This window comes from Motacilla alba, chromosome 4A, assembly GCF_015832195.1.
Source record: "Motacilla alba alba isolate MOTALB_02 chromosome 4A, Motacilla_alba_V1.0_pri, whole genome shotgun sequence".
NCBI lineage: Eukaryota > Metazoa > Chordata > Aves > Passeriformes > Motacillidae > Motacilla > Motacilla alba.
In genome coordinates, this window is record NC_052045.1 from 5987398 (window position 1) to 6015222 (window position 27825).

The window sequence follows — 27825 nt, forward strand, 5'->3', positions numbered from 1 at the left end:
AGAAAAATCCATGCCACTCCTCCCTTTGGGGAATGACGTGCTGCAGCTCCGTGGCTGCCATCCATTCAGTGCCAGGTTATGAAAATGAAGATATCTTTCAGCACTACAGACCTGTTAATCAGGGGAATGGCTTCGGAGGGCTTTTGTGGGCTCTGTTAATTTGTGCTGCATTGAGCCACGCAGAGCTAAGAGGAGCATTAGGGGCGGCAGAGAAGGGAATAAATCAGTGCAGGGATGGAGAAGAGCTGGGCTGGCTGTCCTGGGGCTGCCACGCTCTCACTTAAACACTTTCCATCCATCAGAGCCTGCAGGTGGAACTCTGCCTCCCAGGCAACAGGTTTTGTCCTCAACAGCTCAGCATGTGCTGTGCAGGCTCCTCAGGGCAGGGAGCAGCTGATCCTGCCCCACCTGGCTGGCACCCCCAGCCTTGGTGGGGAGCTCTGCCCTGGGGGCTCCTGCAGCTCAGGCAGCAGCTCTGGGGTGCTGGGAGGGGCTGGGCACCCCATGGTTGCTCTGTGATGACATTCACAGAATCATGGAATCACAGGATGGTTGGGTTGGAAGGGACCAAGGGACCTTAATGTCCATCCCATCCCACCCCCTGCCATGGGCTGAAGCACCTTCCACTGTCCCAGGTTGCTCCAAGCCCTGTCCAACCTGGCCTTGGACACTTCCAGGGATCCAGGGGCAGCCACAGCTTCTCTGGGCACCCTGTGCCAGGGCCTGCCCACACTCACAGCCAGGAATTCCTTCCCAATATCTCATCTATCAATGAGAAACCATTCCCTTCTGTCCTGTCCCTCCAGGCCCTTGTCCCAAGTGCCTCCCCAGCTCTCTTGGAGCTCCTTTAGGCACTGGAAGGGAGTCTGAGTTCTCCCACTCTTGCCTGAGACAGGAGAAGACAAGCCCACCCCTCTTGTCAGAGGGGGCCCAGTTGAAGGTTGGGTTATCCATAGCAAGGCCGTTCCCTGGGTGAGCATCCCCTGGGAATGCAGCTGCAGGGAGGCAGGATCTGGCCAGGGCCCTGTGGTTAATGCCACCAGCCCACGGACACCCTGGGAAGAGAAGAACCTGCTCCGTGTTCCCCTGGGCAGCTCCTGCTCATTTCAGAGGCAGCCCAGGGAGGAAATCATTCAACACACCCATTAATAATCAGCACTTCCCAGTGCCAATGGCCTGGCTTTGGGAAAGTCATAACTTCTGCTAAGTGGGATTTTCCTTTTATCCTAATGGCCTTCTGGCAAACAGAATCCATCAGCCTCCCTCTGCAGCGCTGATCTCCTGTCCTTGCAGGGGGGATGCAGTGCAGACCCTCTGGGCAGGGAGTGGGAGAGCACGTGCCATTCCCCGTCCTCCTTTTGGCTGAGAGGGAGCTCTTGCTTCTGAAGGAAACGTTGCATTTTCATTGGGTCTCATTCTTTAGGAAAAGGAATCATTCATGTCTCTTGCCTTTGAAACCCGCAAGTCTTATCATCTTGCTGTTAATAATGTTCTTTTTTGCTGAAATGTTTCAGAACAGCAGCTTTTAAGTCTTTGCTGTGGTCAGACAATGGGGAGATGGCAGCAGCTCCATGCCTGTGAGTGGCCTCCAGGGAATTTTAAGGGAGAGAGAAGCTGGAAGTTCAGCACCAAAGAGATGGATTAGGATTGTTACCGACTCAGAGTGCTGCTCAGAATGAAAGGTCAAACAAGGTTATGGCCTGGCTGGGGTGGTGGAGTTTGGCTTTTCCCACACAGAGGTGAGGTGGGCAGAGGAGCCAGGTGGGTGCTGGGACCCCAGCACTGGCTCAGGTGACAGGGTGTGACCAAGCAGGAGAAAATCCCTGATGGTTCAGAGATGGTGCAGCTCCAGAGAGCTCACCCCATCCAGAGCACATGGATAACTCAGGGAGCAGCATCTGCAGGAGAGCCTTTCCAAGCATGGTTTGCTCCTGGTGCTTCACCAAGCCCTGCATGGACCACCCAGTGCCCTTGGAGACTGAGGAATGGGCAAAAAGGAAGAGTTTTGGAGTTCTCACTGGGAATCAGGTGCCTGATGAGGACAGGTTTTTACACTTTGGAAAGAAATGTCACCTCTGGCTGCCACCTTCCCTGGGCTGTGGCCATGGGGATTTGAACCCCACTTGTCTCAGGGACCCCCTTGCTGTGGATAACCCTGGAATGTCCCCACTGTGGGAAACACAGAGAGGTGCCAGGGCTGCAGGTCCTCCTGGGAGCTCCAGATTTGTTTTTCCTTTGCCTGAGGATACTCTGGGTGAGTCCCTCCCATTTGCTTTGGGGTTTTCAGCAGTGAGGAGAGCTCGTGGTGCCTTTGGAGAAGACATCAATGGCTGGCAGCCTGCAGCCTGTGCTCAGCCTCCTCCCCACAGCCACAGGAGAGGGGAGGCACAGGCATGATGTGCTGCAAAACCCTCTTTGTCAGAGGAGAAGCAGAGATTTTCATGTATTCTGTGTACATTCCTTCTGGGCTGGCTCTGGCTTTGTGTTTCAAAATCTCCTGGTAACTGACTCTTACTTCACTCTGCCTTTCAGCTTTGTGGGTTTTGCCTTTTTTTTTCCCTCCAGGCTGGATTTTCTGGCTTGGTTTGGGGCTCTCCCCTGCCCACCCTGTGCAGCTGCTCTCAGTGCTCTGGTTGGAGGCAGCGGAGCTCGGGGTGCTCTGCTCCCCCTGCTCACCCCAGAGGAGGGGATGCCTCTGCCTCTGGACATGTTCTCCAGAACCAATGGGAGGTGGGAAAAATCTCTTCATTCCCATGGATGTTCCATGAATCCCAACACCTGCCCTCAGGCATGGAGCACCAGCCCGGGTGGCTGAGCTCCTGGACCAGTCCCGGCCACGGTGTCAGGGATGAGTTTGGATGAGTTTGGATGGCACCCTGGGCTGGGGGGAGGCTGCTCAGGCCATGGAACAAGGCAGGGATGGAAAATCCATCTGAAAACAGAGGTCCTCATGGACGGGGCTGAAGCACCTCCAGTGCAGTGACAAACCTGCCTCGTCCCAGCTGCGGGACCCCCGGGCACTTTGCTTCCTTCCCTGTTCTTAGCTGACTTTGACAAACATTTGGAGATTAAGAGCTATCGTGAGATATAAAAAAAATGCAGAAATCAACATCCTCCATTATATCAGAGAGGTTATCAAAATGCTTATTTCTTCCTTCCAAACAAAACTTGGCTGAAGATAATTTCTTCCTGCCGAAAGGCCAGTGTTCAGTGAAACGGGGTTGGGAAGAGAATATAAAACTTATTTCCTTTCTCTGTTGAAGTAGAGGGAGGGAAAAAAGTCCTCAAAACCCCTCATGCTGTAGAAAGCATGAGGCAGCCCAGGGACTGCCAGGAGCTGCAGCTTCTGCTGTCCCTGCCATGTCCCTCTCCAGGGAATGTCAGTGCTTCCCAGTCTGCTGAAAAGAAGGGAATGGTTTCCCTTCCCCTCATAGGATTTTGCAGACTTGTTGTGTGGGCCCTTGACTCAGTTTCATCCATCCAGACCCTGCCTTTTTATTTTTTCAAGCAGACTCTTCTCAGAGATGATAAATGCCAGCCCAGCCTCAGCCATTCCCCTCATGCCATCCACCAGACCATGACACCAGCCCGAGCTGCAGAATCCCCTCTGGGTGCTGGCAGCCCACAATTAGCCGTGATGAATGGGAGGCTCCAAAGAGAGATACTGAAAGATAAGTTGCTCAAGAGGTTTAAAAAATGAACAGTAAGGATTTGGGGTAAAGAATCAGCCAGTGTCTGCCAGGAGGGAGGGAAAGCTGGCTTTAACACCCTCGTCATGCAGCCACATCAGTCCCCGTGTGTGCTCAGAGCTGGAAGGGAATTTTGACCAATTCAGACCTCTTTTCTGAGAGCACACAGAGCACTAAATTTGTAGTTCTCATGTAAAAATCAGCTGCTGCTTAGTTGGGTTTAAATTCTTATCAGCATCGAGGCACTGTTTGCTCTTAAACAAGGAGAGGCCAGTGTGGAGTGGGATTTCTCAGGAGCTGGAAATTGATTTGAGGGACAGGGCAGGAAGATTTTTGCCTTTTAGCCCAGACCATATATAAGAGAGAACCTTATATTTAAAAATACAATTATGAACCTGTACTCTCCCCACAAGCTCTGAAACACAGAAAAGGGGCTGTTAAATGCTGAAATATTTACTTGCTGTCCCAGCTGATGAGCCAGAGGTGACAGCAGTGGGTTTGCTGTGACGAGAGCACTCATCAGAGAATCAGGGAGTCACAGGGTGGTTTGGGTGGGGAGGGACCTTAAAGCTCATCCAGTCCCACCCTTGCCATGGGCAGAGACACCTTTTACTATCCCAGGCTGCTCCAAGCCCTGGCTTTGGACACTTCCAGGGATCCAGGGGCAGCCCCAGCTTCTCTGGGCACCCTGTGCCAGTTCTGTGGTGTCTCCCTGCCACACAGTGGCTGGTTCCCCTGGGTGTACTGGGTGTACTGGGTCCCTGTGATCATCTCTAGACCTCAAACCATTTTCTTTTACTGCAGAAAACTTGATTCTAAAGTTAATTTTTCCAGTCGACACACTGAGCTCTATTAACTCAGCGGCCTTTGTGAAGCTCATTAGGTGTCTGGGGTCTTTCCCTTCTGCCTCGAGGCCAAGGGAATGGTCTCGTTAAATAAGATGGCAGAATCTCCACGGAGGAGTTTTGCAGTTTGTGCCAATTAACAAATTCAGCAATGCTTTTAACTTTTCTTTTCCAGGTAGCCCAGAGCCCGTGGGCCAGGCAGAGGCTGCAGCGGGCTGTGTGCGCTCAGAAAGGGCTGTTAATAACCAGAATGGCTGCTCCAGGATTGGGAAGAGTTTGAAGCCCCCGGGAAGCTCTGAATGCAGAGGAGTGTGGCTGTGGTGGAGGCCACCCCGCAGAGAAAAAGGGAGTGCTGGCCTGCAGGATGTCCTGGATGGAGGACTGAGGCAGGCTGGCTGTCTGAGGCCTCCGCTGGAAATGATCAGAAAGCCTTTAAAGCAAACAAAGTTCCCTGAAACTGAAAAGGTACCATTTGAACGAGCTCGCAAAGAGGAGGTTTGAGCAGCACGATCCGTTCTGTCTCCGAAATGTCACAAAACATTTATACAGCTGCTCAGTTGGCATTAAAATCTAGGTCTTGTGCGGGAACATGGCAAACAGCTCCAGGTCACTGGGAGAAGTCCAGGACCTCCAGCGAGGGGTGGCTGGGGCCGCCGGCGCCCGGCAGCTGCGGCGGGAGCAGCTCCTGGGAGCCGAGGAGCCGCGGGCAGTGCCAGCCGCCGCTCCCGAGCCTGGCACAGCTCGGGCTGGAAAGCGCTGTCCCTGCGCGGCGCAAGGGACTGCTTCCCGAAGGAAATACCGCATCCAGTGCAGGCAGAGCTGGAGAGGACGGAGAGAAGAAACAAAAGGAGAGGGAGGTGCCAATATGGGTAGAGATATCCCGTTGCCTTGGCTGTGAGAGCGGGAGCGGAGCTCCCTGGTGAGCGCACAGCCTCTCCTGATGGTGGGAGCCGGGAAAACACCGAGCAGTCGTTCCGGAGGACTGGCTGCACCGGCAGCAGCGGGGCGGCTCTGCCTGCTCCTTATCTCCTCTCTCCACTGGTCCCATTCCTCACCCTGTCCCCCTTCGCTGTCCCCTCCTTTGTCACCCCCCGAGAGGCCGGTCCCCTTGCTCGCAGGTGCCTCGGTCCCTGCGGTGCTCGCGGGCAGCTGTGGCACCGCTGCCACCTCTGTGACCACCAGGTGGGAGGGCCATGAGGCCCGTCCCTGTGTCCCACCCCTCGGGAGCTGCCCCGTGCCCTCGCTGACAGCCCGGGCGAGCACCGGCGCTTTCCCGCAGCCCGGAGTAGAGGTCTGCGGCTTTGGGTGAATATCCCGGCTTTGATCCTTTCTCCTGGCTGCGGTTCCCTGTTTACACAGACAGCCACAGCTCTTTGTATCCGCACTCATCAGCTCCTCGGAGGCGTTTCCCGATCCCCGCGATACGGTCCCGGTGTCTGCGCGGGGCTGAGCCACATCTCCGCGCTCCCCAGCCTGCCCCGACACATCCCCCAGAGCTTCTCGGCACTGATCTGGGTTTGTTGATGGTGGCAGCCGTCCCAGACAAACCCAGGGGGGACGGAGCTCTCCTCCCCGAGCAAGCACGGCTTTTGTTCCCCAAAAGGCCAACGTAGGAGGAGACCCACCTGGAGCAGGCAGCGCACGGTGAGCGGCGGGCAGCGCTCCATGGAGGACATGCCTCGCTTACTCTGCCGCTCCTTCACGTGCTTTTGGGGGTTTTTGGTTCTGTTTTATTTTTTTTCCCCCTTCTTTCTTTTATCCTCCCAGCCCTTCTGGCAGGCTTTTGACTACACATAATGACTTGGAAGGTGCGGCAAAGGTTCTGGCAGCCGCGGCGCGGGGCGGGAGCGCGGCCAAGGCGCGGGGCCGCACAGTGGTTTCATCCCATTTGCAAACTATAAGGCAGCCTTTGAGCGGGGGGGCAGAGCAGGGAACATGTGCTAAACATCATGTCGGGAAGCTTAGCGCATTACAGGGAACAGCGCTGGCCACGCACAGACGGAGCCGCTCTGCTGCGAGAGGCAGGCGCAGGCAAGAACCGGCTCTGTTGATTTAGGGCTGAGTGAACAGCTCTGGCAGGGCAGGTAGGATGGGCTTCTCCAGGTGTTACAGTCGAGCAAGTGTCAGAGTGGCATAAATCAGAGAGCTTTGCCCGTGTCTGTCAAACCCTCGAGGAGAACTCGGCGGTGTCTGAGGGCGCACAAAGGAGCGCAGAGTAACGAGACGGGAAAATAAAAACCCAGACACCAACCTGCAGCATGTGCTTCCAGGCTGGGCCCCAAAATCCTTCCCTCAGCCACCTGGGGTGTCACAGGGATGTGTGCTCCTGCTCAGCACTGCTGTGTCCCCAAGGGGCTCACGTGCCAAGTGCCCCCCAGAGCCCCAGAGTAACCGAGCGACCTGCACATCAACCATCGACCCACCCACGGGGTCTGTGTGCTCCCCTTCTTGCCCTCCTGTGTGCTCCCCTTCCTGCCCTCTGTGTGCTCCCCTCCCTGCCCTCTGTGTGCTCCCCTCCCTGCCCTCTGTGTGCTCCCCTTCCTGCCGCCCAGAGGCCACGGCATTTGATGTGCTGAGGTGGACCCTGGGTGCCCAGGGTGCTCTCACAACCAAAATACCTGCAGGACTGACAGGCTTCATCCATCATCGTGCTCCTTGCCATGGTGGCACGGGCGGAAGAGTGAACTTCAGAGCTGGACTTGTGTGTGCTGACTGATGGGAGCAGCTGGGTCAGCTTCCCTGGGATTTCAGAGGAAGGTTCAAAGCTCCAGTTAGAAACTGACATCTCCCCTTCAAAGGAGCTCTGGTGTGTCCCTCATTTTCCCCACCGCATGTGGCAGGAGAGCACCATGTCCGGGCTGGGACTGCAGGCAGGGGCTGCTGACAGCAGCAGCCGGACAAGAGTCCCAGGGTTCTGCAGAGACAGAAGGGCTTTTCCAGACCTTCTTGAACTCTGAGCACCCACAAAATGAAATGTCTGGGTATCAGGTTTGGGAAAGAAAAAGGATCAAAGCAGCAGGAGTGTTTCGAGAGTCTTTTGGCAGATGGAGGAGGATGTTCTTCTCCCTGCCAGGCCGAGGGTGAGCGCAGGCTGGCCAACACCCTCCACTGCAGCCACAGCTCCTGCCCTGCTCAGCCTTGGAGCATCGCGGGACCAGGCAGTGGCACCAGCCTGGGATCAGAGGGGATTGGGCTGGGCTGGGCAGAGCCAGCTGCCTCCAGCTGGTGACAAAGAGGCTGGCCCCACATCACCGGGTGTGCCCAAGCTCAGAGCCTCTCCCAGCCACTCCAGAGCCCAGCCGCACATCAGGGAATGTGGGCCTGAGGCTGGACATGACTCCCCTTTCCCTGGCCTGGTAGATCTCCCTGGGAGTGTTCCAGTGCACAGGGAAGGGTCCTCAGTGGCCTCCCAGTGGCTGTGACATTCCCTGCCGCTCTCCCCTCACCCCACACTGAATCAGTTGCAGGTCCCACGTGGATGCTGCGTCACCAGGGCTGAAGAGATGCTTTTTGTGGAGCTCACTTTCACCCCAGCACGTGAGCAAAGGGATGGAGCCCCAGCCTGCCAACCAAAGCCCATGGCTCCCATTATTTCTGACAGCACAGCACTCACCAACCTGCTGGGTGCCTGGCAGCTCTGCAGCCACAAAGGTTTGGTACCCAGGAACCTGGCAGTGGCTGGGTGGTGACAGTCACACACATGGCACAGGGAGAGCTCCTTACTCACAGCTCCGAAGGAGAGAGGGAATAACCCCACCTGGCAGGTGTGAACACAGCATCTCCCCTCTGTGACCCCTCTGAGAGGGGCAGTTCCAACACCAGCACTCCCCAAACCAGTCTGGTTCTGTAGGAGGCCGTGGCACTCCCCCCATGCCAGGCTGGGTGACAGGGGCCCCAGTAAAGGGTGGGCAGGGGGACACAGCCAGCATCACCCTCTTTCCAGCAGCAGATCTCTCTGCTCCGCTGCTCCCTCCCCTTCCCTTTTCCATTTGTTTGTTCATTCCTTCTTTATTCGCCACAATTGTCCTTAATGGAAACAGCATCTCAGCAGAGTCACCCCGCAGGAAAGCTCGAGCACAGAGGGATTTTTGTAGATGGCTTTAATAAAAACACTGAAGGTCTGTTGTTCTTATAGTGCTGTGTGATCCATTAAGTCTATTAAATACAACAGAGGAAAACTGTGAAAAAAGCCAGAGGAGGCCATGATGTCACAAAAAACAAATGAGCCAGGGCTGCTTTCCTGCTCCTCTCCAGTTCCACGGCTCGGCCCTGCGCCTCCCTGGCCCTGCCCTGTGCCTCCCTGGCCCTGCCAGCAGAACAGGGGCCTGTGCTTGGTCGCCCCTCACTTGCCACATGTGCAGGTCTGTGTGTGTGTGATTGGGTTCCCATAAATGTGTTGTTCCTAGATATTAATCCAGAGGATATTAAAGCTGAAGACCTGGGAGATCTGCTCCTCCCTGCTGCAGTCAGACTCCTCCTCAACACACATGTGCTGGGCCGTGTCAGCTGTGTGTCAGCCAGGGCCTGGCCGTGCTCCCTGCCCCATTAAAACATCTTTGGGACCCCTAAAACATCTTTGTGCCCTTGGAAACACCTTTGTGCCTCTTAAAACATGTCTGCATCCCTTAAAACACCTCTGCACCCTTTAAACCATCTGTGTGTCCCAGATGGGACCAGCAGCAGCCAGCCATGGACAGGAGGATATGTGTCCCCTGCCACCTGCCACAGCTCAGGTCTGGCCAGAGGCTCCATCCTGAGCCTGAACAAGGCTGGGATCCAACCTTGGCCCCAGGACAGATTCTCCATCCTGCCCAGCAGCAAGTGGCTGTGGAGAGATGGAGGGAATTGTGCTGGGGGACGTTTTCATGGCTGGGGAGGCACTGCATGGGTGAAGCTCCTTCTGCCAGGACAAGAGGTGAAGGGGAAGCCAGGAATGGGATGACTGAGAGCAGACAGGGGCATCATGGCATGGGATGGGCATGGCACGGATCATCAGTGTGGAATTGTCATGGCATGGGATCCGCCCTGTGTGTCACACACACCTCCAGCTCTCCTGCACCACCCGGGCTTCCCATCATCACCAAATACTCCTCAAGCACAAAGGAGGGACCTCCCTGAGCTACAGGCCCGATTGCCCTCTCAGGCAAAGCTGTGGATGTCACCCCTAACCCTCTCCTGTCACTGCAGTGACATGGACTGCCTGGGAAGTGCTTGGAGAGCCTCTGCTTGGACACCCTGACGATCACTTTGCATGTAGCTCTTTACCTCTTGCACATCTTTGTGCATCCTGGCTAGATCTCTCTCTGGTCTAAGCCTCTGCTCCTAGAAAAGGGATTTAAGCAAGGCTGAGGGCAGGAGGCAGGGAAGCAGGGGTGCTGGAGGTCTGAGCTTTGTGATCCACCCAAGAACAGGAGGAGAAGCTGCCCGTGGGCACGAGGGTCTGAACCCCAGCACTGCTTCAGCCCGTGGCCACACCACAGCCTGGGAAGGTGACCCGGAGCAGCTCCCTCAGCGAGCCCTAGGAAATGGTGGGACAGGCTGGAGCCAGCCCCCCGTGGAAAAGCAGCCTGGGCCCCCAGCAGCTCTGGGGAGCGAGCAGGCATTCCAGCAATTCCCTGCGCAAACAGCGCGGGATAATCCATCTCCCCTGTTTATTTGCACAAGATAATTTTTTTGTTGACACTCGAGAACCTTCTTCCTCTGGTCCCCCTTCCCTGGGTTCTAGAAAATGTTAACTCCTGGTCTCACAGCAGCACCAGAGCCCTCCCTGTGCCAAATCAGGAAAGCTGATGGAACCTGGGCAGGCAGCAATGGCCAGTGCTGGGTTTGAGCCTGGCCATGGTGAGCAGGGAGAGCGGCTGCTGCTGTGTCCCCAGGCACTCCCTGCAGTGTCCTGTCCCCTCCACAGCATTGCCCTGGCTCCCTTGCCCAGCCCCTTGGCCCCCCTGCCAGAGCCCACCTGCCCCCACCAAAGCCCCTTTGTTGATATTTCGGCTGTCAGAGAAAAATACAGCCCCTACCAAAGCACCTTCAGAGCTCAGGATGCTCCAGCCCCAGCCAGATGGGCTTTCTCCAGGAAGAGCACAAGAAATCAGTCACGTTCAGGGCGATTTCATCCCCTGGGTGTCCTCCCACGTTCTGCCGGGCTGTGGTTTGTACTTCTGGAGTTGCTTAATCACCCCTTTGGACCTGCCTTCAAAGACAGTGCCTAATCCCTCCTGGAAACCTCCTAATACCTTTGGCTGCTTCGCTGCTTCGTGGCCATGAATTATGGTGGGCCTGGCCAGTCCTTCCTCAGCATCAGCTCTCCTGGCTATTCACCATCCCCCATGGCTTCAGAGGGGTGTTCAGACTTTAAAGTGACCCCCAAGACTTGTCATCCCTGCACATCCACCACTCCAGTCACCGGCCACTGGAATGGTATGCCATGGCTGGGGCGCTGGGGAACCATAGACAGCATTTGGGACCAAAGCAGCAGAGGAGGGCTCTGTGTGTGGTTTCCAGCAGAAGAACAATTTGTAATTCTTCTTTCATTGTCCCGCTACACGAGGGAAACATCACTTTGCCAGGAAGTCGTGCCACAATGATTCACAAGGATCAGCTTGGGCTGCTCAAGTGAAAAAAAAAAAGAGTAAATCACAGAATCCCAGAGTGGTTTGGGTTAGACAGGATCTTAAAGCTCGTCTCGCAGTTTTATGTGCCCACAATTCCACCCACCACAGCCACAGCTCCCAGCTCTGCTCCCACTGGAGCAGGGCATCACCCCAGGGCCATCCCCACCTGGCCATGGGGACAGCTGTGGCATAGCCAGGTCCAAAAGCCACCACAGAAAACAGGAAAACCCCACCACAAATTCCAGAGCCTACACCAAAACCCACTCCCAGCACAAATGCTGCCATTTCCTCGTCCTTTTTGGGGTACATACAGACCCCATACAGCAGCTTGGCCGCACCAATCCTCAGATTAGGGCCTCTTACAGCGGGAGGCTTTTCCTCCTCCTTAGGGACAAAGTGCAGGTGTCTCTGCAGGGCTCTGCCCCAAAGCAGGAGATTCCTTGATTGCAGAATTGGGTCTGAATAAAGAAGTCTGGTCCAGGAATAACAACACTGGCAGCGACAGAGTGCTTTATATAATGTCCTGTAATAAACGATATTACGGCATTACCAGGAGACAGGAGTGCACAGGGAAGGAAGGAACAGACGTGACAGTGATAAATCAATCTGGAGAAGAAATACCAAATGCAATATACTCTTTGCCTCCTTTTGTTCGGGGCTCTGTAGATGTTTGCAGGTTGGAATCAGGGAGCTTGCAGGAACCTGCTCCGGCACCGAGCGGAGTTTATTAAACCCCTCCGTAAACAACCTCTGCAAGGCACCTCTCCCACTCCCCCTGCTCCTCTCTGGCAGATGTTGGACAGATGTGCAGCGCTGCCAGGCAGGGGGGGCAGCGCTTCCAGGTGAGATAATTCATCCTTAAATTGCTCCCGATGAGGATAATGTGGGATGTAAGGAAGCTGACAATAAAATTGGTTCTAAAAGTCGCCAATTAGGGAGGAAACCACGAAAGAGGTGAGCAGAGACAGCGGCTCCCTGACATGGGCACTGAAAGGCTGTGGTCTCAGGAGGCTGGAGCTGGAGGGCAGAGCTCTCCCCCAGCCTGCACCCCAAAACACAGAGCAGGGCTCTCTGCAGTGGGGCAGGGAATGCTCCCCATTCCCGAGGCTGTTTCAGGGCTGTGGCTATGAGATAATTTAACTTTGGAGGCCTCCCTTCAGCAAGGGCCTTAATCACACATCTCATTTCCAACACTTAAGTGAGTCCATTGACTTCAATGATTTTCTTCAAAGGAACAACAGAGACATTTAAGGCACTGAGCCCTGCTGGATCAGCCCTGAGCTCTCCTCCCAGGGCTCCAAATTGACCACTTGCTTTTATGTAGGGCTGGGGTTTTTTTCCCTATCTTTGATGCTGTTAATTTACTGCTCTTATGACTTTTAACCAGAGGGAACAAGAGGGCTGCGATTATTTTTTTTTTAACTCTGGAAATTAGCAGGAAAAAATGGTGACCTGTGACTCCATCCCAAGGTATGAGGTTGTCATTCCTCATAAGATCTCCTGGAGTTTCACTCGCTCTGTCACGCTGCTCTGGCCAGGAGTTTTAATATTGGCACGAAGGAAAATGATGGGATAACTGCCAATGCTTGGAGCTGCTATCTTAAGTAACATTAATCCAGCATTTCTTGAGTATTCCAGGTGGATTTGAGGTTTCCTCACACTGCTTTGGGGTGAAGCTCAATGGCTGGTGTGCAGCACTGCTGTGGGAGCTGCACGGCCTCAGCTGTCCCTTCTCTGCCAGACAAATGGGCATTCTGGGGACAACTGAGGGACACAGCCTGGCCCAGTGCCACAACTTAACCCTGCTGGTCCATGGCCCCTGAAGGCTCTGAAGAATAAATGATTCACAGCCATGACTTTAGTGAGCTTTGGCTTTCCATTCTCTTATTTATCTTTACAGGGAAAAAGCAACATTTCTTCCCTTTCTGATGGGCCAGGGGAAAATAGGAGTGATTGCACCTTGTGCCACCAGCAGCTCCTCTCCAGCGGAGCCCCAGGACAAGGAGCCAGAGCCTGGAGAGCTGGGTGGGCTGTGCTGGGGTGGTGACACCACGGGCCAGGCTTTCCTGGGATGGGGAGGGAGCAGGGGGGACAAGAGGGGCCAGGAACAGGGCAGGATCCCAACAGGATCCTGGTTTTCTGGCTTGCAGCAGAGAGATCAGCTGGGCTCAGTGAGGAGGGTGCTCCTCCAGCCCTTTTTCCCTCAGAAGCAGGGACAGGAGCCAAGCTGACAGGGCTGGGTCCCCAGGACCCCTTCCCTCTGTGCCACCCCCCTGCCTCGTGCACTCTCCAGCCAACATCCCTTCTCTCTCTGCTCTTGCCTCTTCCTCTCCTTCCATTTCTGCTCCCGCCATGCCTTCCCCTCCCTGTCACCTCCACGCAGGCCCTCCCCCCTGCTTTATCCCTGGATACCAAGGGAGATTAGACTTTTTTAATTCCGGCTCGCTTTGGCCGCGCTGTCTCCGAGGCTGGCCCAGCGGCCGGGCTGGCTCAGATGTCCCCGTGTGCAGCCTTTCTGCCTGGCTACCCTTGTTTATTCCTCGTTCATTAGCTTCTTTACGTTGCTGGAGATCTGAGGCACTCACATGGAGCAGGAGGCTCGAAGTGACAGCAGTAAAAGGCGCTGCTAGTGAGATTATAGCTGCTCTGAGCTGCTGCTGGCGCGGGTGGGAGCGCTCGGAGGGCAGGGGCAGAGCACTGCCTTTGTGCCAGCTCAAAGGGCCCTGTCAGAGCGCGTCAGGCAGCCTCCTGGAAAAAGGGAACTTTCCAAAACCCCATGAGAACTGGTTAAATTAACCCTTTCCCCGGTGGCCACCCCTTGGGAGGCTCCAGGCATGAGGCAGGGAGCTGCCCGTGCCTGCTCTGGGCCCCGCCATAGATCGTGCGTGTGCCTCACGCTCTGCACAAACCCAGTGTTCCCTTTATCAACCGGCATATTTCTATCAAATCAGGACAGAAACTTGGAAATCTTGCCGTAAGTCAAGCAGAAAATTATCAGTCCACAATCAAAACACACCCCTTTGTCCTTAAGACATTAATTCCCTGAGCTGGCTCTACTCGCACACAGGGCACTGCAGAGCCCTTGGCACTGGCCTGGTGGCCCACCCAACTCTGCAGCCACCCAACGTGGTCCCTTCTGTCTTTCCTGCCCTCATTCCTGTGAGATCCTGTGGGAGAGGAGCAGGAGGGGAGAGGCTGATCCCTGCACATGGCTGGGTGATGCTGCATCTCTGGCAGCAGTGGCAGCAAGGGAGCATTTCTCCAATAAACCCAAATTTCATTTAATTGCAGAGGATTCCTGAACTAGTGGGGCAGAGGAAGAGGCCGAGTGGTCCTCATCAGCTACTCCACAGCCATCCCTGGAAGTTCAAAAATGTGTGGATGTGGCCTTGGCAGTGCTGGGGGAACAGTTGGCCTCAGTGATCTCAGAGGCCTTTTCCAACCTTCTAGACTCTGTGATTCCATGGTTGAACAAATGCCCAAGCTCCCCGTGGCCAGCCCAGGCACAGCCAGCTGTGCTGTCACTGTGCTGGGATCCCTCAGGACAGTCAGGGTGTCTGCAGGCAGCCCCCGTGGTCCCCTGGACACTGGGGGAAGAGTCCGGATGCGTTGTCATCCCCCAGAGCTCCTGGGAAAGGGGCTCCTGCTCCCACTCCAGGGTGTTTACACTGAGCCCTGACAGATGGGCCCAGGCTGTGGATGTTTATACAGCATCTCCAGAGGCTCCAGATGGCCCCCGAGCTCCAGGCCGAGCTCCCCTCTCTGCTCCCAGCTGGGCTCCCCAGCCCAGGGCTCTGCCAGCGGGGCAGCATGGGGACAGGGGCAGTGCTGCCATCCAAACACCCCTGGGCTCATCCCTCCCCATCAAACACTGCTGGCAGCATTGCTGGGGGCTCTCAGGTGTGTCACCACTGCCTTCAAAGTCCTCAGTAACCATTGGCTGAGGTACCTGCAAAGCCAGGGTCGAGAGGGGAAGGAAGCCCTGGAGGGTGGGGAACATCCCAGGTCCCAGCATCATCTCCTTGAAAGAAGGGCTGCAGCAGGACACTGGTCCCCGTGGTTGTTCATGGGGGATGGTGTGGGGACACATGGCATCAGAGGAGACAAAACCCTGCAGAAGCAAAATCCCTGTGTCCCTGTGCTTTGTGTGGGTGCCATGTGGCATGGTGTGCCATGCTATGGTCCCATGTGGCATGGTGTGATGGTCTGGCACGGTCCCTCCTGGCGTGGAACTGCTGTGGTGTCCCATGGGCTGCTGTGGTGTCCTTTGGAGTGGTGTGGTGTCCCCAGGAGTGACACGCTGTGGTGCCTCACAGAGCCACAACCAAGCCGTGGCACAGGCAGGAGCAGCTCTGGGTCCCTGCCAGCCCCAGCCCCGTGGCTGCCATGGCACAGCTGCCGTCACACACACAGTGCCTGCCCCCCAGCCAGCCTCTGCCAGGAGCCACGAACGCCCGGACTCCTCCAGGGACCTTTCCCTGGCTTGGCAGAGAATGGGGCACAGGGGCCACACAGCAGCCATGACATTTCCCTGCCCCCTGGCCCTTCCAAACGCACCCAGAACTGGAAGGGGGATAATTGGTCCCTCCACGCTGTGCGCAGCGCCCGGGGGCACACGCGTGAGAACAGGTCCCTTTCACAATTTGCATCGTTCCAAGGGAAGCACATTTTTTTTCCCAAGTCCTAATGAATATTGCAAATTCCAAAGGCTCGGGGAGATGAGTCCTGCCAGGCCGGATCGCGCTCTGCAGAAACACTTTGTCACTTGCTGTTCCCATCACGGCGCTTTAACAGCCCGGCACGGTCGAGCTCATGATTCCGGACAGCGAATGCCTTCAAAGCCCGCACGGCCCCGGCTCCGCTTTCAGGTCATGGAAATGCCACTGTCACTTCGATGTCGAAATGTCCCCAACACGTTGTCAATAGGGATGTGAAATGCCCCCTCAAGGGGAAAGGAGACAAAGGGAGAGGGGCAGCCGCTGCTCCCGGTGACACAGACAGCGTTCCCAGAGACACAGAGCCCACATTCCCAGAGACAGAGCGCCCACATTCCCAGAGACAGAGCACCCACATTCCCGGGGAAACAGCACCCACATTCCCGGGGAAACAGCACCCTCATTCCCGGGGAAACAGCACCCTCATTCCCGGGGACTCAGAGCCCACAGTCCCGGGGACACAGAGCCCACATTCCCGGGGATACAGAGCCCACATTCCCAGGGACACAGCGCCCACATTCCCGGGGATACAGAGCCCACATTCCTGGGGTCACAGTGCCCACAGTCCCAGGGACGCAGAGCCCACAGTCCCGGGGACACAGAGCCCACATTCCCAGGGACACGGCACCCACATTCCCAGGGACACAGAGCCTATATTCCCGGGGACACAGCACCCACATTCTTGAAGACAGAGCATCCACATTCCTGGGGACACACAGCCCATGTTCCCGGGGACACAGCGCCCACATTCCCGGGGACACAGAGCCCACATTCCTGGGGACACAGAGCACACATTCCCGGGGACAGAGTGCCCACAGTCCTGGGGACACAGAGCCCACATTCCCAGGGACACACACAGCACCCACCAGTCTGGCCCTGAGCCGGGGGGATCAGCACCTCCCTCAGAATTTCACTCATCACCTCTCTCTCAGCACCCGCACTGGCACCCTGCCACAGGGGCATCCCTAAAAATCAGACAGGAAAAGGCCTTAAGGAGCAGCCCAGCCCTGTGTCACTCACTGCAGCACAGGGACAGTGCCAGGGCTGCCACCCCCCTGCCTGTGCCCATGTGTGTGCTCCTGCCTCGACACCCATCCCGCACCCATCCCGCACCCATCCCACACCCATCCCGCACCCATCCCGCACACATCCAGCACCCATCCCGCACACATCCAGCACCCATCCCACACACATCCAGCGTGCCCCTGCCATGCCACCCCGATTCCGTGCCATTAGGACACATGCCAGTCTGCGCAGGGACAGCAGACGCCGGGGTAAGGGTCAGCATTCCCAAAGCTGTTTAATGCCCGCCATGGAGCACTGATTGCTTGGCTGGGATGCCAGCACGGCCACAGGGCTGAGCAGGGCAGCAGCAACAGCAACCAGGGGCTGGGAGCGCCGTCCCTGCCCAGGGGCATTCTCAGGAGAGCGGGAATGGAGCTGGCAGCGCGCCGGAGCTGTTCCATTAGCGCTGCTGCCGCCGCTTTGCTGAGCTAAATAACAATAATATCGCTCATCCCCAGAGGCAAGAGGCTGCTCTGAGGAAAAGGGACAGGAAGGAGGAAGCTGCTGTGCCTCATGGAAAGGCCAGGGATTTGTGCCAGCAGGCACAGCCCAGGCCCTGCAGGTGACAGGGACAAGGTGGTGGCACTGCCCACTGCACCAAGACTGGCAGTCCCATACAGGTAGCCCTGGTGACACCTGGATAATATTTACCAACAGCCCCAAGTTAATCCTTCTTTTATTTTCATGGTGTCATTACACCACGTTTTATGGCAAATCATTGTAAAAATTGCTGTGAGCACTTTGTCTGCCGTTCTCCTACAAAATACAGCGAATTCCACATCCCAGCTGAGCCTCGGCACTCGTGGGGACACACCTCCCATGGCTGCAGGATGCTCATAGGTTGCCACTAACTACTGCCATTTACTACTTGTGGCTATAAATATTTAAACAAACCAGGCAATTGTTGGCCCAGTGAATCAAAATGTTTGGCTGTTGCTGAAGGAAATGTGGGAAAAACCCAAGACAAGGTGGTTTCATCCTCGTCTTCCGCCCCTGCGTGCATGTGGATCCCAGCCTGCTTTGTTCTTCACAAATGGAATAGGACACAGGCAGTTAACCCAATAAATGAAATACTCACTATTATTATTCACCAGGAATGATCATCTCCACCAGGCTGGCAGGAGTGAGGGGTTCCATCCTTCTTGATGCTGCTGGAAGGGCTCAGGGAACACCAGAAAAAGCATTTTTCATCAGGCAGGGGCTGGTGATCAACCAGTCCTTGTGGTTTTCCTTTTTTTTTTTTTTTTTTTAATAATTGACACAATAATTTCCTTCCACACCTCTCTGTACTTTAATCACCTCTAACATGGGCGCTTCTCAGGTAATTTGACCTTTTCAATCTCTCTGTGCACGTCCCCCAGCAGCCTTTGGGCTGAGAACAAAACAAACGCTAAAATTAAACGTTGTTTTTAATCCTGGGTATTTTTGGTAGTGCTCTGCACTGCTGCTCTTTATTCCTCCAATCCATTTTTTGGCAATCGCTTCTCAGACACTTTAAACTCCTTCACCCATGAAATGCTCTTTGGGGAAACAGGAGCCAGAGGAATTCTCTGAAACCCTCAGCATCACCTCCCTGGTTTGGGTAATTTTGTTTGTTGGTTTTAAAATTGTCATGAGAAATGAACTCCAAAGGGAAGTAGCTTTAGTGTGAGGGGTAAATAATTAGAACCAGAAAAAAAAATCCTAATTTTTCAATACAATGAAGCAAGAGAGAACTTTGCCATTTCAACCCTAGCCAGAGGTGGTGCCCACACCCCTCAGCCTGTTGGGGACATCTTGGAACATGGACACATGGAACCAGCAGCAAATCCTCATGGTCTTTATATGAAAAGAAAATATTTCAAGTGGCCAAGCACTCCCAGGGTGAAATTTGAGGCAGTTTCTCTCTGCAACGGCACCCACAAGAGCATGGCTGTGGCCCCTCCAGCACAGCCAGGGGAGCTGCAGGTGCCTGACCCCAGTGATGGGGCAGAGCAGCTCCTGAACAGGGATTTCTTGAATCATCAAAATTATTTATTTAGGCATTTTCATCTTGTTCAGGGAAATGTGTAGTAAAATCCTTCATTTCAATTCTAATACAATCAAATTTTAAGGAAGAAACAGGAATATTGGTTTCCTGGGTTTTGACTTTTTTAATATTAAAAGAAAGAAATAGACAAAGAGTAGTAACTGAGCAGAGCCTCACATAAAAAAAAAAAACAAAAAAAACCCCAAAAAAAACCCAACAAAACAACAAAACAAACCAACATTTCAAGTCCATTTTCTTTGACTGAGATTAAACTGAGCTGGTTTGGTCTGTACAGCAGAAAGGCAGAGTTGGGGTCCTGGGTTGGAAAAGGGCTCATGAGGGTTCCCAGTAGCAGGAATGTCCCCATGGTTTATGGATTTGTTCACCTCATGCTTGCATTGACAGGCCAGGATTTCAAAGAGAGCATAAAAACATCCCCAGCCTCGTTCAGCGGGGGAATGGGAACAGCAATAGCAGTGAGCAGTAGAACGTGCCCCAAAAGGCAGAGCTCCTGTTGGTGCTGCAGAGCTCGGGGTCTGATTTACGGGATCTGCACCCCGAGGAGAGAGGAAAACCCCTCCATGCCCGCGGAGCTCCTGCCGCGGTGCTCGGGATGCGCCGCGCTGGCGCTCCCAGGGCAATGCAGGCAGCACAACCTCCTGAGCTCCCGGGCAGGGCCCCGGCCCCAGAGCCCCTGGGTGCCGGCTGCTGCTGAGGAACGGGGTCAGGAGTGGGGGTCAGGACTGGGGTCCCACTCCTGGCAGCGATGGGGTCGCTCCTGCGCTGTCAGGAGCCATCGCTCCCGAGCCAGGGCCGTGCCCTGTCCCCCCCACCTCAGGGTGTCACACCCAATCCTAACCCTAACCCAAACCCTGTGGGGTGCTCTTATCTCACCGTGATAACAAACTGTGGGGGTAACCCAAGCCCTTTCTCTGCTCGTCCCCGTGGCCGCCGGCGTCGCTTCTCCGGCGCGTTGGCTGCCAACAATTCATCTGCTGCCTCAGCTCATTATCTCTGTGGCGCAGCCAGGACCTGTTCTGGGTGGGAGAATTTGGGTCAGTGGGTTTCACAAGCTGTTCCTTGAGATGCCCTGGCACGTATTCAGCGTTTGGCATTCCATGTGGGAGCAGCCACCCATCCCCGTGCCCATGTCTCTGCATCCCCCCAGCCCCAGGCGAGTGTCACGGGGACAGCGAGGGGGGCTCAGGCAGCCCCAGGGAGTGGGTGGGGAGAAGAAGACTCCAAGGGACAGACAGAGCTGGGATGTTTTCAGTCTCCTCCTGTTTTCTTTTGTACAAGTCTGAATATTTTATCTGGCTGCGTGCATCGTCCCTGAACTTAAAAATAGCCGGGTTCCTTCCTGGTGGAATGGAGCAGTTTGCTTTTCCTAGATTTTTCACGCAGATTTCTTGTTCCCCTCACACCCAGTAATTGCTCCTGGAGCCAGGAGGGCGCGGGGAGGGTGCCTGGCCCTGCACACACACACTCCCCTCCCCTCTGTGCCACGGGGACAGGGCAGGTTTGGGCATGAGGGTGTTTCCCACCTCCCCAGGCTGGGTGCACACTGGTGGCTCTGATCCCACAGGGTGCTGAGGACAGGCCACTGATGGGGACAGCAAACCGCAGCCCTGCTCTTTAATAACCAGCCAGCAGCACAGTGAGAGAACCCCTCAGGGGCACAGGGTTGGTGAGGGACACACTGGTCCAGGCCGTGGAGTGATTAACACTCAGTGCTTAAAGACAGATGGAGTGCTGGGGCTGGCTCCTGGAGTTTGGTTGATTCTTGTGATATCTCACATTCTCTTTGGTTTTGTGCAGGGGGACAATGAAAAACAAGGACTGACAGACTTACAGACACAAAATCTCTTTTTCCTGCCACTGTGCAAGTGTTAGGGACTGTCACAGGACAGGAGGGGGGCACACCTGAGCTGGGGTGGGGAAGCAAAGCTGTCTCCAGCAGCCACATCTGGGGTGCATCTCCCCTCCTGACTCTGGGCTGGCTCAGGCCAGGGTGAGTGAGGAGCTGTCACCCCATGCTGCATTTCCAGAGCAGGTGGCATTGATACGTGGATGCATCTCCTGGCATTCCCAGGAAATCTCCCCGACAAAGGCCACGTGGCAGTTTGGAGCCTGGGAGCAGCTCTCCCTCAGCACATGGGGTGAAGGAATGGGTGGCACGACATGGTCAGGTGCCAGCAGCACCTCCTTCCCTTGTGCACTGTGAGACCTGTGCCCAGAGATGTCCACAGAGCTGTCCCCAGAGCTGTGCCCAGAGTTGTGTGCAGAGTTGTGCCCAGAGCTGTGCCCAAAGCCATGTCCAGAGCTGTGCCCAGAGCTGTGCCCAGAGCTGTCCTCAGAGCTGTCCCCAGAGCTGTCCCCAGAGCTGTCCCCAGAGCTGTGCCCAGAGCTGTGCCCAGAGCTGTCCCCAGAGCTGTGCCCAGAGCTGTCCCCAGAGCTGTCCTCAGAGCTGTCCCCAGAGCTGTGTGCAGAGCTGTGTCCAGAGCTGTCCCCAGAGCTGTGCCCAGAGACCCTGGCTGGTGACACAGTGTGAGCAAACTGGCAGTGCTGGTGTGGCCCATCCCCATGGCCTCTGTCACACACTCTTCCCCCCAGCCCTGCAGCTCTGGGAGATGGGATGGCTGGGGACACGTTGCTGGGCCCACATGGGACGCCGGTAACTGGAAGTGACACGTGCCAGACTCTGTCACCTCCCGCTGGCCGCACACGCAGCCCTGCCAGAGCTTCTCTGACATTTCTCGTCCTGGCGTTTATTCTAAAGCACTGTGACATTCCAGCTGTGCAAATGCCCTCTCCTGAGCGGGGGATGCTGCGCTGCAGAGGTGTCCGTGCAGCACTCTGTCCCCGTTCCCTGGATCTCCAAGGTCCTGCCACATGGCAGGGATGGAGCGGTGGTGCCAGGAGGAGCTGGGCAGCAACACCTCATCTTCCTTAGCTGCTGCCTGGGCACTGCACGCAGTGACACGAGGGATCCATGTCCCTTGCTCAGCTCACCTCTGCACCTGACCCAAACACAGAATTTTTCCCTTCTCACCAAAGGAGGAGCAGCTCCAGGCTGGGAGCAGAGGGCACAGGACCCCTCACCCTGGTAGGCACGGCGGGGGGGGGCTCGCCACCATCTGCAGCACCTCAGAGCCTGGAATTCCATCCAACCTGTTCCCTTGCTGCCCTCCCTGTGAGGGATTCTCCTCTCGTGTCCCTGGAGTGCTGAATCCACGTGGCCCTGAGCCCGTCGTGCTCCCGGGCTGCTGTGAGCAGCTCCCGGCGCGTTCCCCGCTCCTCGGACGCGCTGCGGGCAGTGAACTCTCCCCTCCCGCGGCCCCCCCATCCTCCCCCAGTCTCTCCACCATACGGACACAGCTGAGCAGCTACCAGATATTCAGAGCCGTGAAGGTTGATAAACAAAAGTGAGATAGGACATGGCACCAGAAAGACCTCAGCTAATGGAATTTTTAAGCTACTTAATTTGGGGGCTTGTCAACCTTGACAGCAACCCTTTAATAAATGATGTGCTGTAATTCCCACCCAGTTCCCCGGGTGCGGGGGCCGGTGCGGGGCCGGGGGGTGGGATCTGGGAGCTGGAGATCCCAGGAGCGCACGGGATGGGGCTGGGTGGGCGCTGCGGGATGGCAGCGGGTCCGGCTGAGCCGCAGCTCTCCCAGTGCTCCCCCAGCTGGGAGGGGCTGGACACTGGGATGGGGGGGCACGGCTAGAGCCCAGCGCTGGGCAGGGGTCGCCGGGCTGTGCAGCCTCTGGAGATGCTCTGGAAGCGGGGAGCAGCCGCCGAGGGGTCCCCAACAGGGCAGAGCCACGGGGCACGCAGCGCCCACGGACCCCAGGGACCCCCGGAGCCGCGGGCTGGCCGGGGGAGGGGGAGGGCGCTAAATCCTCCTTCCCACCCCTCAATCTCTGTGCTTTCCTCCGGAAAAATCCTGCTGGCAGCTCCCGTGCCAAGGCGTGCGAGTGCCACCCAGTGTCTGCGGCGCGGGGACCCCGCGGGAGCGCAGCCCGGCTGGGGGGCTGGCGAGGGGGGCACCCGGACAGTGCGGTCTCCCAGCGTCCCCACGGTGTCCCCGCAGAACCCAGAAACCCACCAAATCCCCAGCCTGGGGTGCCCCCAAAAAGCGCGGGGGCTGCAGGAGGCTGTGGCAGAGCCCGGGGCATGGCACACACCCGCAGCCCTTGGGGTGCAGCAGAGGCGTCCCAGCCCACTGCCAGCAGCCATGGGGGACGGGGCCGAGGGGACACTGGGGGAGCCCCTGGTCTCCGGGATCCCTGTGAAGAAGCAAGGATGGGGTGTCCTGGAGCCTTCTGCAGGAGGTTTTGCTCCTGGCAGGATGGAGGCACTGCTTGGGTGCATTTAGAAGAGGATTTAGGAAATTCTGGTCCACTCGTCATCATTGTGTTGTGGCAACTGAGCTCTGGAGTAGCTCTGCTCCCCAGCCTGGCTGCTCCCAGCCCTGGAAGCCCTGTCCCTCCTCGTGCCCAGATGCTGCAGCACATCTGTCACACCCTGGGCTCACATCTGTCACACACAAACCTGTCTGTCCTCAGCACCGTGCCTGTGGAGGACAGGCTGGGCTGGCAGAGCCAGGTGGTGGCCCAGTGACACCCATCCCCTCCCAGCCCTGCCATGCCAGGGGTCTTTCTCTTGTTCTGGCTCCTAAAGGCCCCCCAGAGAATGACCCAGAACTGCTCAGTTTAGGAAGATGAAGTAACGTGGAATAAAACTGAAGAGAGGAGGTGCAGCAAACCCACCGGGCATTCCCCATGGAGGCACTAGGGAGGGTAAAGCAGCACCTGTCCCTGTGGAGGACAGCCACAGGCACTGTCCCAGCCAGAGCACAGAGATGATTCCAGAGCACCAGTGGCTGGGAAACAGCAGCAGCAGCCAGGGCCCCACGTTCACCAGAGCTGTGGAGCCACTGGAGGTGCAAAGGTGTGAGGAAGTAGTGTCCAGGCTGGGAAAGAGCCAGATGGCAGCAGCAGGGAGCAGATGGGAGATGGAAAACAACATCCCATGGCTGCATGGAGGGGCATCCCCCAGCCCCAGGAGCCACAGAGCTGCCACAGGGATGGTGAGGAACCTCCCCAGGGCTGGCGAGGCAGCAGCACCCAGAGAGGGCTCCCTGGATCTCCTGCCCACAGCTCCAGGCTCCTGCAGCACCTCCAGCTCCAGCAGCTGCCCTGCTCTGCTGTGTCCATCTGCTGGCAGCTGGCTGTCCTCGGAAAGCCTCTTTTCTTTGGAAAATAATGTGGAAAATAATAACTATGAGGATTTGTGAGGAATTGGCCGTGTCTCCCTAAAACTCAGCCATCACCTTGCAGAGCCCCATTCACAACGCAGGATGGGCTGGAAAAGGGTGTCCAGTATCCTGGGAATGGCACCAAGGAATGGCACCAGTGATGTACCCCAGCCCTGGGCTGCAGGATGGGAAGCTTCCACTTCTGGTGGCTTGTACTGACCCTTTAGCCCTGAGGCAAGAAATCTCCAGCTAGGAATATTTGGGGAAATTAGCTGAAAATCCCAGCTAGGTGTGAGACGGCTGAAATCACATCTTAAAGCAAATTTCTCATTTCCCAAGTCATTCCTGTTGCCTTTAGAAAAAGGAGTGCGGGAGGCCCTGGTCCTGTGGGAAGAGGGAAGTGGATGAAGAGGCAGAGGACAGAGCAGGATCAGCAGCACAGGACCCAGGCCAGGCCGAGGGGCTCAGGCGGGGCCAGATGGCTCCGAACGCCGCGGGGAGAGACCCCGCCCGGAGCCACCCGGGCCAGCTGAGCCCAGCACTCGGCAGCACTAACCGGGGCTTTATAGCCAGGGAAATTAATTTTTTAAGAGTCCCTCTATGATCTCTGGTCTCTGGTGTTTGGCTGAGCAGTCAGGTGGTCTCCAGCCACCCGACTCCACGTCCAGATGGCAGGGAGAGGTGGGGAAACCAGAGCCTGCTCCAGAGCCTCATTCCCAGGTGTTTGCTCTGGAACCGACATTCCCAGGTGTTTTCTCTGGGATTCTCACTCCCAGTGCTTGCTCTGCAATCAGCAGCAGCTTTTCTGCCCACCCCACTGTTGCACACCAGGGCTCTGGAGGTGCCACGTGGACGCAGCTCATCCTGCAGCAGGAGGAACGCTCCGAGTCTTCTCCCTGTGCTCTGGTGATGTTTTGGGCTCCTCTCTCCTGCAGGGCACCGGGAGGCTCAGCCTGCTCATCCCGTGATCCCAGACAGACTGACAGCTCACTGGGAATCAGCAGCCTCTGCTTTCCCAGCCATGGCGGGTCAGGGTGCCAGGGAAGCAACACTTCACCACTCCAAGCAATTACTCAGGATTTTATCATTCAAAACTCAAACCAGAGCCTATAAATAACCAGGATCTCTGTCCTAATAGCTGCATTTCAGCGTATTTTTAATTATCATTTTATGAATGGGTGCATTAGAGGATATTTAAATACCACGTCAGCCGTGCTGGTAATGAGGCAGGATTGTTACAGGCCAGGGCTGGCCATATATTACCCCAGTATATACATATGCTTCGACATCACTTTTAAAAATTAGCTATTTCAAGCGTAAAATTATAATTGGTTTGTCTAATAAAAGGATAAATAAATATCTATTTAACTTCATTACTGTCAAAGGCAGGAGGCTTTTCTCCATTGTCTCCTCAGGGTTTTATGGCAGAAAAGCTAATTAGCTGTAATTGGGTGGATCCGAGGCAAGGAAGGCAGGGGCAGCGGCGGTGCTGGCTGGGAATGGGGCACCGCTGGCTTTCCCGGACTGGTGTCCCTGTCTCTGCAGGGGTGGGAGTCCTGCTGGCACCCCGGGCAGGCTCTGCCCCGGTGCCCAGCTCAGGGGTGTCTCTGGGGTGGTGCCCCTGCAGTGGGGCAGTGCCAGGAGCTGCTTGCCAGGGTCACCTTGAGGTCCTCGCGTGGCTTCCTGTGTTTTGATGGTCCCTCTGCCGAGCGTCCCTCCATTGTCTGATGGGCACTGGGATCCCATCTGCTGGCCAGGGCTTGTTCATCCCTGTTTTGGGATGGATCCTGCTCAACACCCATGCACACGTTCCACATTTTTACCTTTGAGCACCAAACTCAAATGTCTCCTGACAGCAGCCACCTGCATGATACAGGCACCAGTCAAGACCAGCCAGCAGAAGGGATGTGAATGTCCTTTCTGGAGGGTTCCTGGCCCAAAGGAGAAGTTGCCACGAGTCCCAGTTACACCCCACACAGCCCAGGCTGGAGCACAGACCCTGCCTGGTCACCCCAAAACATTCTGAGCACCCTGGTGCAGTGAAGGGTGTCCCTGCCCATGGAGGTGCAGGGATGAGATGCTCTGTAAGGTCACTTCAACCCAAACCATCCTGTGATTCTGCTCCCTGTTTTTCCCTCCCCCTCTCCCCCAGTATCCTCCCTCCCAGCCCCTGGGAGAGGGATGGTTCCTGTCGGGGGGCAGCGGATGTCACACACAGCAGTGCCTTGTGCCTGTGAACAAATCTCCTTCGCATGTGGGATTTGACACAAGGAGGGAGAGGAGCAGGCCTGGCACCCGTAGCGAATCTCCAAGCTGCCAGCAACAGCTTTCCTTTTTTAATTTTTTAAAGGAAAGGGAAAAGAAGGAAGGTTAATAATTGCATGCTCACCCCTCGTGATGTGCTGGAGGTGGAGGGGGGGAGAGTCTGTGCGGGGGCATCGGCGCAGGGAACACGGTCTGGGTTTGCTTATCAGTTCTGCTTGTTGAGTGTGATCCAGGGCTGGGAGAAACACCAACAGACAGCGCGGAAAATTAATTTTTAATGCCTTTTATTAGCGCTTAAGCCATTCTGAGAGGATGAAATAATCCCTGTTTAGGAAGAGTGCAAAGGTCTCGCAGGGCTGTCAGAGCTGAGTCACTCCACAGCCACACTGATCCAGAAACATCTCCCCAGTCTGAAACCTTCGGGAGCCCAATCCCCCACACACCCCCAACTCCTGCAGCATCTTCCTACACAGCCACTCAAAATAGAGCTTTCCTCCCATGGAAGGGAGCAAAGAGCTTTGTCTCTTCCCTTCCACCCTCTGTCACAGTGTGTCAGCACTGCCACCAGAGCGGGGACAAGCACTGGCAGCAGGTCACGCAGGTCCTGCCCAGGGTGGGGACAATGTCCCCGAGTGATCCTTGCAGGTGGGATGGGCTGGATCCTCCTCACAACAGGCTCCTCCATCCTTTGTGGCACTGAGGGCTGAGCAGGAGGACCAGAGCCATCCCTGGGCTGTGGGTTCTGTGCCCTGCAGAGCCACTGAGGCAGCTGGACAGGACTGGGAACAGCTGCCACCCATCCCCAGGAGCCCCAGCAGCCCCAGGATGGGACAGGCAGTGGCAGGGAGGGGACTCCCTCCCTGTCCAACACTGGCAGCACAGTTGCTGCTGTAGGGGAGGCTACAGGTCAGGATGGTGCTGGAGAACTGGAGCTCTCCATTGCTCCTCCTCCCCCAGGCCCTGGCAAGAACCTCTTAGTAAGGATGGAAAACAAATGTACCGAGGCTGGAGGAGGGAAGGGCTGGAAGGGGATCAAGATCCAGCACTGGGCAGCCTGGGGCTGTTGGAAATAGGTTGGTTTGCTTGGGGTGGTGCTCACAGGGCGATCTCGGTGGTGCCACCTGGCCCCATGGTCACCTCTCCTCCTTGGTGTGCCGGGCACCCAGCAGGGTCAGCTCTGAGGGGCCGTGCCCGGCTGTCCCAGGCAGAGGCAGCAGCCAGAGCCCGGCACACAGAGCATTCCCTGCTGGGATCCATGTCCCTGGCACTGCCAGCACCCAGCTGGGCCGACAGTCCCTGCACACAGCCTGCCCAAGGCTCCATTTCCACGGGAACATTTCAGCCAGCCCCCAGGAGCAGG